Genomic DNA, 13,863 nt, shown 5'->3' with positions numbered 1-13,863 from the left:
CATCATTGGCAAGAACAATAAACAGCTGTTGTGCCAAAAATGTGCCTGTTGTCCCTTTTCATTACTGATTGATGAAACTACAGACATATCAACAACCAAAAAATTAGCCATGGTGGCCTTTTTTTTAATGAAAATGCTGGTAAACTAACCACCACCTGGACTATCAATTAGGGTTTACTGACCTACCCAACCCACAGCCAAGACATTGAAAATGCCATTAAAGACTACCTAAATAACTGCACACCAGAGGTCTCCCCTCTAACCCTATGGGAGGCGTGCATCACATATCTGCAAAGAGAAGTAAATTCAGCAAAAATGTCTGAAAGAAGCCTTCTTCAAGTCCTTAGAAGCATTCCAAATCACGCCTACTCCGTCTAATAAATGCTCTTATAAAAAAGCACGCTTAGAACTAGATCTTTTCCTGACCAAGTCGGCTGAAAAGTGTCTTCGTAGATCTCAACACACTCCTTTAATTAAAGCAAACAAACCAGACACATTTTTAGCCCTGGCGCTCCGCAAAGCTGACTATACCCCTAAACCTATCCGATTGAAATTAACTAAATACTCAAATTCCAGTAAACCTAATAAGATTGTACACAAATTCCATAGACATCTTTCTACCCTATATAAAGAATCCACCACGCTCGACCAACCACAACCCCGGCCACTGATAAGGCAGTACAACCAGCCCTCCTGTACTGGGCCTGAGCCCCATCAGTTCAAAGGGGGGCCCAGGCATCTGCTGAGCAGGAGGTCCAGCTGTACTGTCTTATGGGGCCCTGTGATTTCTAACAGCAGCTCTGGTGACAACAGTGCTTCTTCAGAGATATACTGCAGTGAGTGAGTGTTGTCACCCCAGAACAGGAAGGTTGTTATCGCAGGATAACCATGGAAAAAAAAAAAGAAGATAAAAGTAACAAAAGAAAAACTCCAGGGACTGGTAAGCTGCAATTTTTGTTCTTGGGTTTAAATACACTTTTCCCCTGGGGTATAAACAGGCAATAATTACTGTTTCATCTGCACAAGGGCTGTTAAGGAGTTACAAGCTTATCATGGAATTAATTTTTGTTCTGAGACCTATAAATGGTAATCAGTGATTAGGTATATGAACACAATTAAACAAATAAAAAAATTACACATAGATGGAATGGTTTAAATGATGGAAAGACGATGGAATGATGGAATGATGAAATGATGGAACGGCACTTGTGGAGCCCTGAATAGAGAAAATTTATTCCTTACATTTGCAGCATAGCTTACTGCTAAAACCGCCCATAGATGATTCGAACCATTAATGGGCAGGATCAATGTACCCAAGTCAATCCATCAATCAACTTGGGCCCCACCAGCATGTCAGGATTTTTACATGTATCTATTGCCAGCAGCTATAGCAATAATCGCTGTGTTCTCCCCACGCTCCACCGCCAGGAGGACATAATAGCTCAGCGGGAGGATTTCCCCCATCAACACAGTCAGTCAGGAATCGAGCGATTTTCTTTCCTGAAACCCGTAGTTGCAGGTAAAAAGAATCGCACCATCTATGGCCTACCTCACTGCCCCCCCCCCCCATCCCCCCGCCTTGTAGTGTTTACACTTACAGGATCGTTGTCTTTATACTGGAGTTTTAGGAACATCTGTTGACTTTACTTTGCATTAGAAAAAGACAATCACTAACAACGGTATCATCATTTATTCTTGTTCCACATACAGTATGTATTTCTGTACATTATCTTGTGCAGCCTCATGCTCTGTTGATGGTGAAAGTATTAAAGTAGACCACAGGCTTAATAACAATCCTTTGTAGGATCCTCCTTGGAAACAATTCTCCAGGTGCATGTTTTCTTATCTTCAATATATTCACATCTGCTTTTGTCATAGTCCATGGGTAAGCCGAGCCTATTATCATAATAAAGCAAGACTCATTAAAAAAGAGCAAGGGTGCAAGCCATATATAAGCTCATATCGCCTAAAAGCTTTTTAAAACAATTATTGTTTAGGAGCATCTAATACAGCCAACACATTTTGGGGGAAAGGCCTCCTTCTTCAGGGCTTGAGCAGTTGATGTTGTTAGAATCACCATGAGATGTAACAGAAGACCTATGTTAGGGTTTGATAAAGACTTTCCTCTTCTAATGGCAGTGTGAACTGATAGCTGAGTGTGAAACTAAGCACTAGCCGCCGTTTGCAGTCTTCATTTATACAGAAACCATTGTCCGCATTCCTGATACAGAGAGGACCTAGCTGTCAAACTAGACTAGAATAGGGGGTCCAACCTTGGTCACCCCAGCTTCCCTATAACCATTAGGCCTCCCCCTAATTTTTATTCTTTTCTCTCTTCTTCCTCTCCTTCTCATCTTTTTTTTCCCTCTTTATCTCACTCTCTGCCGCCTCCCACACACAGAGTCCCTGGCTTTCAGCAGTGAAGGGGGCGTACATACTTGCTAGGGAGGGAGGCGTACGTACTTGGCAGGGAGGGAGGGACTGGCGCCCCCATAGAGCGGCCAGTAACTGGCCAGCCCGGCTGCACTTCATTCAATGGGTGGGGCGGAGCCTAATGCTCCGCCTACCCTCCTCCGCACGGCATGTAAGGGATACTAACTTCTCCCCGGGGGTCTGTCTATGTCGAGGAGGAGGATAGAGAGGAGGACAAGGGAACCCCCAGGCCAGGACATCCGACATCAGGTAGGAATCACGATTTTAGGTTACCACTGCTATTGCTACAAATAATAATTCCATTTAAACTTTGCAGTACATGAACTTTCACTGCATGTGAACTGTTAAATGAGTTTGCATTAGTTTCATCATGTGCAACCTGCTCCATGCATGCTGAAACCAATGCAAATGCATTTAGCAGTTCACATGCAGTGAAATTTCATGTACTGCAAACTGTTCCAAGCTTTAACCACTTCTGGACCAGAAGATTTTCCTTCTTAATGACAAGGTCTTTTATTCCAATTCAGGACTGTGTTACTATAACAGACAATTGTGCGGTCATGCGATGCTAAAAAATTTGATGTCCTTTTTTTTCCCCACAAATAGAGCTTTCTTTTGGTGGTATTTGATCACCTCTGCAATTTTTATTTATTGCGCTATAAACAAAAAAAGAGCAACAATTTTTTTTTTCACATTCTGCTATATAACATTCCCCCAAAAAAAATGTAAAAATCAAAACTTCTCATCCTTTTAGGCCAATTTGTATTCTGCTACATATTTTTGGTAAAAAAAAAAATCCCAATAGGTGTATTTTGATTGGTTTGCGCAAAAGTTATCGCGTCTACAAACTAGGAGAAAGATTTATGTCTTTTTTATTTATTTAATTTTTTTTACTAGTAATGGCGATGATCTGCAATTTTTAGCAGGACTGCGACATTTTGGCAGACAGATCGGACCCCTAACTGACATTTTTGACACTTTGGGGGTACCAGTGACATTACTACAGTAATCAGTGCTAAAAATATGCGCTGTTACTGTAATAATGACACTGGCAGGGAAGGGGTTAACCCAAGGGTGATCAAAGGGTTAAGTGTGAGCCAAGGGGTGTTTTCTAATTGTATGGGGGATGGGACTTGTGAAATGACCATAGAGACTTGTGATCCTAAATAGGATGATCACAGGCGCTCTATGATCATTTCAGAGAGAACAATGGTCTGCTGTGTTTACAACAGCAGACCATCCTTCTCTCTCAGCAGGGAGCGATCGCAGGTGCCCAGCGACAATTGCGGCCGCTGGACCTGTTTATTGGCATCCCCGCTGCCAAGTGGGGGCGGCAACACACGCTAACCCCCAGGAGCACTCCCACGAACCGATGTACCCATACGTTGGTTCACGCAGCCGAGCCAGCCTGCCACAGTAATTCTGCGGTATGCAGTCAGCAAGTGGTTAACCACTTTCCGGCCGCCTGCTGCAGTTTTACTGCGACAAGCTGGCTCGGCTTCGCGAAACAAGAAAGGGTGTGGCCTTGACAGGAAGGGGTGGGTCGTAGTTAAATTAGGGGGTGCACGAATTTAGTCCAGCCTAGGGCAGCACAAAAGCTAAATACACCACTGGTCTAACCACCAGAAACAATACACTTCATACATTTATATATATATATATATATATATATAAAACCACAGAACAGAAAACATATTGGGACTGCGTTTTGCAATGTGCTACCAATTTTCTGAAAAAGGACATTGCAGTAGGTTTGACTTTGGTCTTTGACTTTCATTAGCCACCAGTGACAAAGCCTCCTCTTGTGATAAAGAAAACAATTTGTTACTATAGTATGTAGAACAACTTTATTAGTGATGTCATAAAGAGAGTTCATGCAATGCTAGCAACAACCGATGGTGGCACATGAAGTCCTAATGGGCATAGCGCCAGCACTGAACAATGTATGCTGAAATAAAGCCTTACAGTTGGTTCGCATTTTAGAAAGCACATTTTGTATAATATCAAAATATATTTGAAATTCAATTGGGATTGAACAAATAATACTAAAATAATGCTTACTTATCACAGCAACCCATGGAGCCATCAGAACGACATGAGCAATCCAAACAATCCTCTGTTATCCATTTACTGCCAAGCTTATGTAGCTTGCCTTGATAAACACATCCTGCAAACATATATCATAAGCATATAATTTAAAATGAAATTTCAGAGTTGTTTAAAAGAAAAGAAAAACAAAGAAACAAATGAAAATCTACTTATAAATTATAAGGTTTCTGTCCACTTTATTGCAGTCTCCTTGTTTCTGTTCTGAAAGTATTATAAACATCTAATTTCCAATGAGCTACTCATATTTTATAAATTAGTGTCAAATGGAAGCTTCTGCAGGAAGGATGAGGTCATAAATTCCGTGTTCTTTATCGGAATATAGAACTACACCTAGTTCTGCATATGGAGATGAAAGAATATAAAGAAGATGGGGTTTCATATAACCCTCATCTTCTATATGGAATGGCTGAAGGGGTTAGTTAGTTAGATAATTCAGGTGGTAACAAAGTTAGTTCATAGGTTTATTTAGGCCTAGTTAGTTCAGTCAGGATTCAGTGAATGAACTTTTGACCTGGATAAATCCTTGGGTCAATTTTTTCCCGCTCTTAGGTCAAGTATCTGGGCAGAATTCAAATTATTACTGCTTTCCCGCCCTTATCTAAGCTATCGCTAGGCAGATTAGCGCGTGCCCCCCGAACTCCCGCCTGAATTCCCCTGCTCCTGACTAGGATCCAGTTCTAGCTGGCTCGGCGGGGGGCTATTTAAGCGGTGACTGAGGGTCTCCTGGTCACTTCATCTCCTCAGGACCAGTATACTACTGTCTCCCTGGACCCCTGCCGTCATGAGCCTTATCAGACAGCTAATAGAGCGAGCCGGTGAAGCGGGTGGAGAAGCCTGGGTCAGGCGTTGCCTACAGTTACCTGTGTCGGAAGAGCCAGGATCCGGTGCGGCCGCGGTGGAAGCAGAAGGAGGACGGGTCCCAATAGCCATCGCGGGCGGATCGGCGAGTGCAGTGAGGAGACCCACGGAGGAACGTTCACGCTCGGCGGCGGCATCGGAAGGAGAGGAGAGGTCACCGGACATGCGCAGTATCGTGGTGCCCGTAATATCCGGTAAGGTGGCCGGGGCAGCAAAGAGAGCGAGGGTGCCCCGGAAGTCTTTTTCTCCCTCTACAGGTGGCGGTTCCGGTTCTTCACGGAGGCGGTCGCCGCAGAAGAGGTCGTCCGGAAGAAAGGATGCGGATGTCACCGGGAGGGCATCGAGGAGCCGGAGCTCGTCGGGACGCAGGACGGGAGCAGAGGTTCCGGAGGCAGCAGGTCGCGCCGAGGACGCCGCTAACACCACCAGGGTAGCGTCGGCAGACGTCCCTAACGCCAGTATTCCGGCCTTGCCATTGAGGGGTGAGTCCTCTTCTCAAGAAATGGCAGGAATGTTTTCAATGATGTCGGATATTTTACAGGAATTTAGGAATGTGTCCGGGCATTTAAAAACATTGTCACCGTCCCCTGCTAATGTTTGGGTTGTGCCACCTTGTGGGGGTTTAGCTGTTGGCAATCCATTGTCAGTTAGCAATCCCTCTTTGGCGCCACCTTGTGGGGAATTATCAATTAACAACCTCTCTTTGGATAACTCTGCTTTTGACATAGCTCAGTCTCAAAATTTGCCCGAGACAAGTTTGAGAGAGCCTTTAGTGTGCGAGATATCCCCTCTAGGATACCACTTGTCCGAATCAATGAAAGAGAAGATTTGGCAAGGAGTTTATATTGACATGCTGTCATTGTTGCCCTCTGCCAAAGAATTCGTGTCTAAACCCGAGAAAAAAGATGAAGAAGAGAGGAGATGCCCTATAACAAAAACATTTAACAATTGGTTACAGGCTTTCCTGATATTTTTGTGTGAAAAGGCTCCAAAGAAAAGTGTGGGTTTGTTCCAGCACATGGACATCGTGCTGGAAGCTTACAAAAACTTTGGGGGAACGTCATGGTTTCACTATGACGTTGCCTTTAGACAAAAGCTAGCAGTCCAACCTTCCCTAAAATGGGGAGTAAAGGATGTTGGTTTGTGGCTTGATCTGTTCTTGCCACAACGGTCCTTTCTCCCAAAACAGCCTGTCAACCCTCAATCTACAGGCGGGCAGACCTTTAAAAAGGGTATCTGCTTCAATTTTAACGAATCGCAGTGTAGGTGGCCTGGATCGTGTAAGTTTAGACACGAATGCGCTTTCTGCGCCGGGCCACATCCGGTTTTTAAATGCTTTAAAAAGCTGTCCAACAACCAGCAAGCTGTTCAAAAAAGCTACCACCCCAGTGAGGCTCCCAGAAATGTTCCCCTGGTTAGTCAGGTACCCAGACCAGGAGAAAGCACGCCTACTAATTGACGGCTTTGCTTTTGGTTTTTCTTTACCGCCTTTTAAAGGCAAAGGTTGTACTATCCACAATAATCTTAGATCAGTTGATGGTTTACAAAGCATCGTGGCTGAAAAAATTTTTACGGAACTCAGGGAGGGTAGGTTTGCGGGTCCTTTTTCTGAACCACCTTTTCCACACTTCAGGATTTCACCTTTGGGAATTGTTCAGAAAAAGGAGCCAAATACATATAGGTTGATCCATCACCTATCATACCCTTTGCATGACTCCCTCAATGACGAGATAGATGACAGCATGGCATCTGTTCACTATGCAACTTTTGAGGATGCTTTGGTTAAACTTAGGTCGGCAGGACAAGGTGCTTTGTTGGCGAAAGCCGACATAAAGTCAGCCTTTCGCCTGCTGCCTATCCACCCTAATTCCTTTAATTCTTTAGGTTTTTATTTTAGGGATGAATTTTATTTTGACAAGTGCCTACCAATGGGCTGTTCTTTATCCTGCTTTTATTTTGAAACTTTTTCCTCCTTTTTAGAATGGGTGGTTTCTCAAATTACGGGTTCACATCTTTTAGTCCACTACCTGGACGATTTTTTATTTATAGGTCCTGTTTTTTCTAACACTTGTGCCTATCTGCTGGAGGTTTTTATGCAGATTTGTATGAAATTCGGGGTGCCCCTTACCCGAAGAAAAAACTGTTTTTCCATCCCAATGTATAGTTTTCTTAGGCATCACGATAGATTCGGAAAAGATGGAATTCAGACTGCCGGAGGAAAAAATTGAGAAGCTGCGAGTCTCCCTGTTATGGATGATCAGACAAAAGAAGGTTTGTTTAAATAAACTGCAAGCTCTATTAGGTTTATTGGCTTTTGCCTCAAGGGTGATGCCAATGGGAAAAAAAATTTTTCTAGAAGGATTTACGCTGCTACTGCAGGTCTGAAATCCCCTTCGTCTCATGTTAGAATCACCGGTGAGATGAAGGAGGATTTTTTAGTTTGGCTTCAATTTTTGCTTTATTTTAATGGATCCACAATCTGGCAGGAGCAGTTCATTCTGGATGAAGATTTTCTGCTCTTTACAGATGTAGCTGGTTCGAAGGGCTTTGCCGCAATCTGGCGCAAGCACCATGGTGCGACAGATGGAAAACATCCGGCCTCATTCGCAACATTGTTCTATTAGAATTATTCCCAATAATAGTGGCGGTAGAGTTATGGGGTCATCAATTTAGGAACAAAAGGATTTGTGTTAGGACTGACAATAAGGGCGTACTCTTCGCCATTAATTGTCTCTCCTCTAAATCGCCTCCAGTCACGATTATGTTGCGTTATTTGGTGGCAAAGTGTTTGCAATTTAACATCTGGCTCAAAGCCTCCTTCGTTCCTGGAAAAAGCAACGTTTTAGCAGACTGTCTGTCTCGTTTCCAGATGGAACATTTCTTTCATCTGCTACCGGAGGCAGACACTGCTGGACATCATTGCCCCGATCGGTTGTGGACATTGATTTAGGATTTATTTATGATAACATTGATCAGTCCTTGGCCCCGTCCACGATGGCTGGATATCGATCAGCTTGGGGTTTATGGCTTCAACACCTTGATTCATTGGGTTTATCGGAGGATTCATTCTCCGAAGTGTTGGTGTTATCATTTTTAAATATGCTTTTCAAGAAAAAATTTTCTTGGTCACATGTGAGCAAAATTCTGGCGGGAGTATCTTTTTTCGGGAAGCTAAAAAATCATCCGGCCTGTTTTTCATTTTTCTCGGTCCACCAGGCCATGAAGGGATATAGGAAGAGAAACTTTAAATTAGATGACAGAAAGCCTATTTCGTTAGAATTATTGAATAGGATTTGCGGGGCCCTGGAGACGGTGTGCTTCTCTGGTTATGAAGCACAGTTGTTCAGGGCTTTGTTTTCAACAATGTTTTTTGGTGCTTTTAGAATTTCAGAGCTTATTCCAGACAGGAGGTTGGGTTATACAGGTTTGAGAGTTCAGGATGTAAATATTTATGTATCCAGTGTAACAATATTTCTGGTCCGTTCTAAAACAGATCAGCTGGAGTTGGGTAGGCAAATAGTTCTACATGAGTTCAGGGGAGCACCTGTCTGCCCAGTTGCTTTACTAAAAGATTTCCTTTTAATTTGGCCAGTAGAGGAAGAAATTTTATTTGTTCACAGGTCGGGTAAACCGGTTTCCCGTTACCAGTTCACTGCGGTGTTTAAGATGTGTTTGAAGCACTTGAATGTAAGTGCTGAAAGTCTGTCTACACATTCATTTCGCATTGGTGCTGCGACAGAAGCAGCTAGGTGGGGATTAGGAGTGGAAGATGTTAAGAGGATTGGTAGATGGACTTCTAATTGTTACAAGTCCTATATACGTCCTAATGATGTTGTTTAATTTCAGGTGAAAAAATTATTATCTGGATCATCGGCCATTCATATATCCACTGGGCCCATCTTCGAGCTAAGAAGAGAGTGTATTCGGACAATTTGGGATTGGACAGAGGCAGTTACAAGGTTATGTGGTTCAGTAAGAGGGGCATGGTTTGGTCGGAGCTAGTTCCTGCAGTTTCCAAGCTGATGTTAAATTTTCCCCTTCCCGACATCTTAGTCATCCACTTAGGGGGAAATGATTTAGGAAAATTAAAAACCCTCGATTTGCTCTATGCGATTAGGAATGATCTAGCGATCATTCAAAGTAAACTCCCTAGCGCTCGTTTGGTTTTTTCTGAAGTGGTTTCGAGACTGGTATTTTTTAAATGCCAGGGTTTGAAACCGCTTGAAAGGATGAGGAAGCGATTAAATAGGGGTTTAGCAAAACTGTTGAGAGATTTAGGGATCGTTTGTTATAGGCACATGGAGTTAGAGGGGGGTTTGGAGGGCCTCTATTGGAAGGATGGGGTTCATTTATCGGAAATTGGTTTGGACATTTTAAATAATGGCTTTGGGAGCTGTATTGAGCAGGCCGCGAGGTGGGTTGGTGGTGACAGGCACAAAGGTATTGCCTGTCTGGTGGAAAATGTTATTTAAAATGTTGATGTCATAGTGTCAGCCCGAGCCGTCTGGCTGGGCTGCTGGATGTTTTTTATCTTTAAAAGTGAAGTTGAATAAATAAAGTATCTGAGTTTTTATATATTTATTAAGCCAATAATAAAAAACAGCCGCGGCCTTTGTCCAAACCAATTTCCTGTGTGGTCTTATTTATTTCAGGTTTATTTGATTAAGGGTTTAAATTAATTTTTAAGGCATCCTGAGTGCCATTTCCATATAAAGAAGATGGGGTTTCATATAACCCTCATCTTCTATATGGAATGGCTGAAGGGGTTAGTTAGTTAGATAATTCAGGTGGTAACAAAGTTAGTTCATAGGTTTATTTAGGCCTAGTTAGTTCAGTCAGGATTCAGTGAATGAACTTATGACCTGGATAAATCCTTGGGTCAATTTTTTCCCGCTCTTAGGTCAAGTATCTGGGCAGAATTCAAATTATTACTGCTTTCCCGCCCTTATCTAAGCTATCGCTAGGCAGATTAGCGCGTGCCCCCCGAACTCCCGCCTGAATTCCCCTGCTCCTGACTAGGATCCAGTTCTAGCTGGCTCGGCGGGGGGCTATTTAAGCGGTGACTGAGGGTCTCCTGGTCACTTCATCTCCTCAGGACCAGTATACTACTGTCTCCCCCTCCCCCCCTCCCTTATCATGTCGCGGCCAGTTATTTAATTATTGGCTTGTTGCTGTCGCCTTAGCCAAGGTGCTAGGGTGGACTGTGGTTTTAAAAAAAAAAAAGTATTTATCTGTGCGTGTGGAAAATGTTATTTAAAATGTTGATGTCATAGTGTCAGCCCGAGCCATCTGGCTGGGCTGCTGGATGTTTTTTATCTTTAAAAGTGAAGTTGAATAAATAAAGTATCTGAGTTTTTATATATTTATTAAGCCAATAATAAAAAACAGCCGCGGCCTTTGTCCAAACCAATTTCCTGTGTGGTCTTATTTATTTCAGGTTTATTTGATTAAGGGTTTAAATTAATTTTTAAGGCATCCTGAGTGCCATTTCCATATATAAACCTAAAAGCAAAAATGTAATATACAGTAATGCAGTTTACCAATGCTGAAATGTATTAGCTGCATTCGTTCTTTTTTTTTTTGTTTTTTTTTGCTGATCTATTAACAGACCATGCTGTTCAGCAAAAGTGGCATTTAAAATGTTGAGACAAACCATTTAACACAGACAGTGGTGCATACAATGGTCAGCTTTTATTCATGTATTTTAAACCTCTCACACAAAGGTAAAAGAACTGTTGGTGTAACTGTTCAAAAAGTGTTAGCTGGATTTGAAGTATAACTAAGGCTCCATTCACACCTGAGCGTATCGTTTTCAGGCATTTTTTTGGGCTTTTTACGGGCGTTTTTTGGGGCTTTTTTCAGGCGTTTTTTGTAGGTGTTTAGAGGAAGGCATTGACATCGAATTAAAAATGCTTGTAATCTGCCAAAAAAGAAGCTCATGTACTTTTTTGAGCTTCAGGCGTTTTTCTTCTGGAGACAAAACGCTCATATGTGAACAGGGGCCATTGAAATGAATGGGATTTTGCTTGTTGGGCGTTTTGAGACTTCAGAGATGAGCATTTTATGAGCTGAAATACGCTCAGGTATGAACAGGGCCTAAAGGCAAAACATTTTCTTTTTGTTTGTTTTGGACAGGGTGGAGATGGATTAGGACACCTATTAGGTTTTTATTGCTGTCTGTTTCCCTGTTAGGGAGATGCACTCTATTTGTCCTGTTTACCATTATCACTTAAAGTGAAAGTAAAAAAAATCCCGAATGTTGGGCTGTCCCCAGAGAAGTTATAAAGGAAAAATATTCCAATGGGAACATTAATTCTGGTGATGAGGGGGTCCACAAGAAATTTGCTTAATTTGCAGTTATTTTCTATCACTTCCTGTTTGGCTATGGGACAGAAATATCCCAAATAGGATGAAAATGGCAAAAATAAACCTTTCAGATTTATAACCCTCCCTAACTCTATTCAAAATGAAAAAAAAAAAAAAAAATGAAAAAAAAAAGTTTTGCCTATAATTCTACTTTTAGTTTGAATTTGTTAGTCACATCCATCTAAATCTGTCAGTACATCTAACGCTACCCTCTCCAATAACAATGCTATTGTCCAAGGGTGTCACCATTGCTCCTCCATAGAGTGGAGCCACCCTAAAACAGAAACTCTGTTACTAGTCAGATCACCAACTGAAAAGAAGCCTACAAAATGAAAACGAATGTAGCCACCACATTTAGGCTTCATGTACACATATGTATGATGACTGGCAGCCGCGGGAACCAGTTTTGCGGCCAGCGGTCAAAAAAAGTTCCTATCCTGAATGTTCCTATCGTGATCCTCCCCTAATTGCAGCATCTCCTAAATGATCCTAAAAGCCTATATGTACATTGACATATAAAGAATTATTTACTAAAGCCAAATCCACTGTGCACTGCAAGTGCACTCACTATAGATCTGAGGGGGACATGCAAGGACAATAAAAAAAAAACACAAATTTTTTGTTGCACATGATTGGATGATAGTAATTAGCAGAGCTTCCCCTCATTTCAGATCTTACCCTCAGATCTACAGGGACTGCACTTCCAAGTGCACTTACACTTATAGTGCACAGTGGATTTGCCTTTAGTAAATTAACCCCATAGGCTTTTATGGAGTGGAGTTCAGGAGGTTTGGCAAAAAAAAGTCCTAAAGCTCAGAGTGAGAGCAATAATTCTAGCACAAGAGCTCCTGGTTGACTCTATACTAATGAGCTGTAGCTTTTAAGCTTCACCTGTGGAGATTTTTTGGTAGCGTTGTTTCTTACGATATCATGGGTGCACGCAAATTTGAGGACTTGGCATGTTTGGTCTCTATTTAGTCGATGTAACCTTATCTTTTACATTTGACAAAAAAAAAAAAAATGGGTATTGTGTGTGCCTGCACTAAATTTCATTTTATTAAATATTTTTCTTTAAAATTTCTGTTAAATAAACATTTGCGCAAATATCATGTGATATAAAAAATTACAACTATCATCTTTTTAATCTACTGAGCCTATGCTTTCAGATAATATATAATGTTTTCAGATAACATATAATGTTCAAGTAATTTTTTTGCCAAAGATGAAGATTTGTACATTTGTGCAAAAAATATAATAATATTTGATATCCCAGATGTCTGGTCAATATATACAAACTTATAGTAGGCTACAAAACTATACATACAAGTTAAAAAGTTATATATAATAAAAGGGAAAATAAATAACAATGAGAATTGGGAATCTTTTACATTTACAATAACCTTTGCCTTAAACAATATGAGTGTTATATGACTTACCCCTTAAGTTTTTCTGACCATATTTTAGCTTTGGAGCAGCTTGATTAAAGCAGGCTGCATCACATACAGCGAGAATGAATCCCACACAAAGTATAGCAGCCACGAGATACTTCTGAAATGGAATTAAATACAATGTACAGTTAAGACCGTGAACTGTGGGCTCCCTCGCTATCATTTAAAATGGTAAATATAATAACAACTCTGAAGACGTCATCACGCTCTGACGAAACGCGCGTCAGGTGGAACGCACGCCGCGCGCTTCCAGGTAGCCTGGTGGGACGCAAACCGGCAATCGCCGCTCTCCATTCCCAGGCAGTTACCCATAGTGGACGTGTTTTGTTTTTACTTGTTTTTTTACTCTGCCATTTTTAATTACTGGAAATTACTTTAATAAAATACCATTTTAAACGGTACTGCACTATTGGAGCACTTTTTTTCTGTCCCCTCTCGGATTGGACCTGGAGGATCGGTTCCCAGTACAGGAGGTGAGGACTACAAGTGAACCACAGAGACCAGCAGTCACTTATAGGCTTTGTGAAGCCACAGGCTCGTAAGGTCTTGTTGCTATATGGCATCCAAGACCCACCAAATCCGGTGAGTTTGCACCCCTTATGATAGAAGCCATGCCGATTATATCAGCAATTTGAACACTGGAGAAACC

At 41.8% G+C, this 13,863-nt stretch overlaps 1 long non-coding RNA gene across 1 annotated transcript; it reads right to left on the bottom strand.

Annotated features, from left to right (window-relative positions):
- Window positions 1-1,683: 1,683 nt before the first annotated feature.
- On the bottom strand, window positions 1,684-13,318 carry LOC309562470. Its single transcript, XR_014225632.1, has 3 exons — window positions 13,203-13,318; window positions 4,495-4,600; window positions 1,684-1,896 (listed from the first exon to the last, which is right to left on the bottom strand). It is a non-coding gene; the product is annotated as an uncharacterized lncRNA (long non-coding RNA).
- Window positions 13,319-13,863: the final 545 nt, after the last annotated feature.

This window comes from Pelophylax lessonae (genome assembly GCF_965119305.1).
Source record: "Pelophylax lessonae genome assembly, chromosome: 9".
Lineage (NCBI taxonomy): Eukaryota > Metazoa > Chordata > Amphibia > Anura > Ranidae > Pelophylax > Pelophylax lessonae.
The sequence above is the reverse complement of the archived record's forward strand: the minus strand, read 5'-3'. Positions and strand labels throughout refer to the sequence as shown.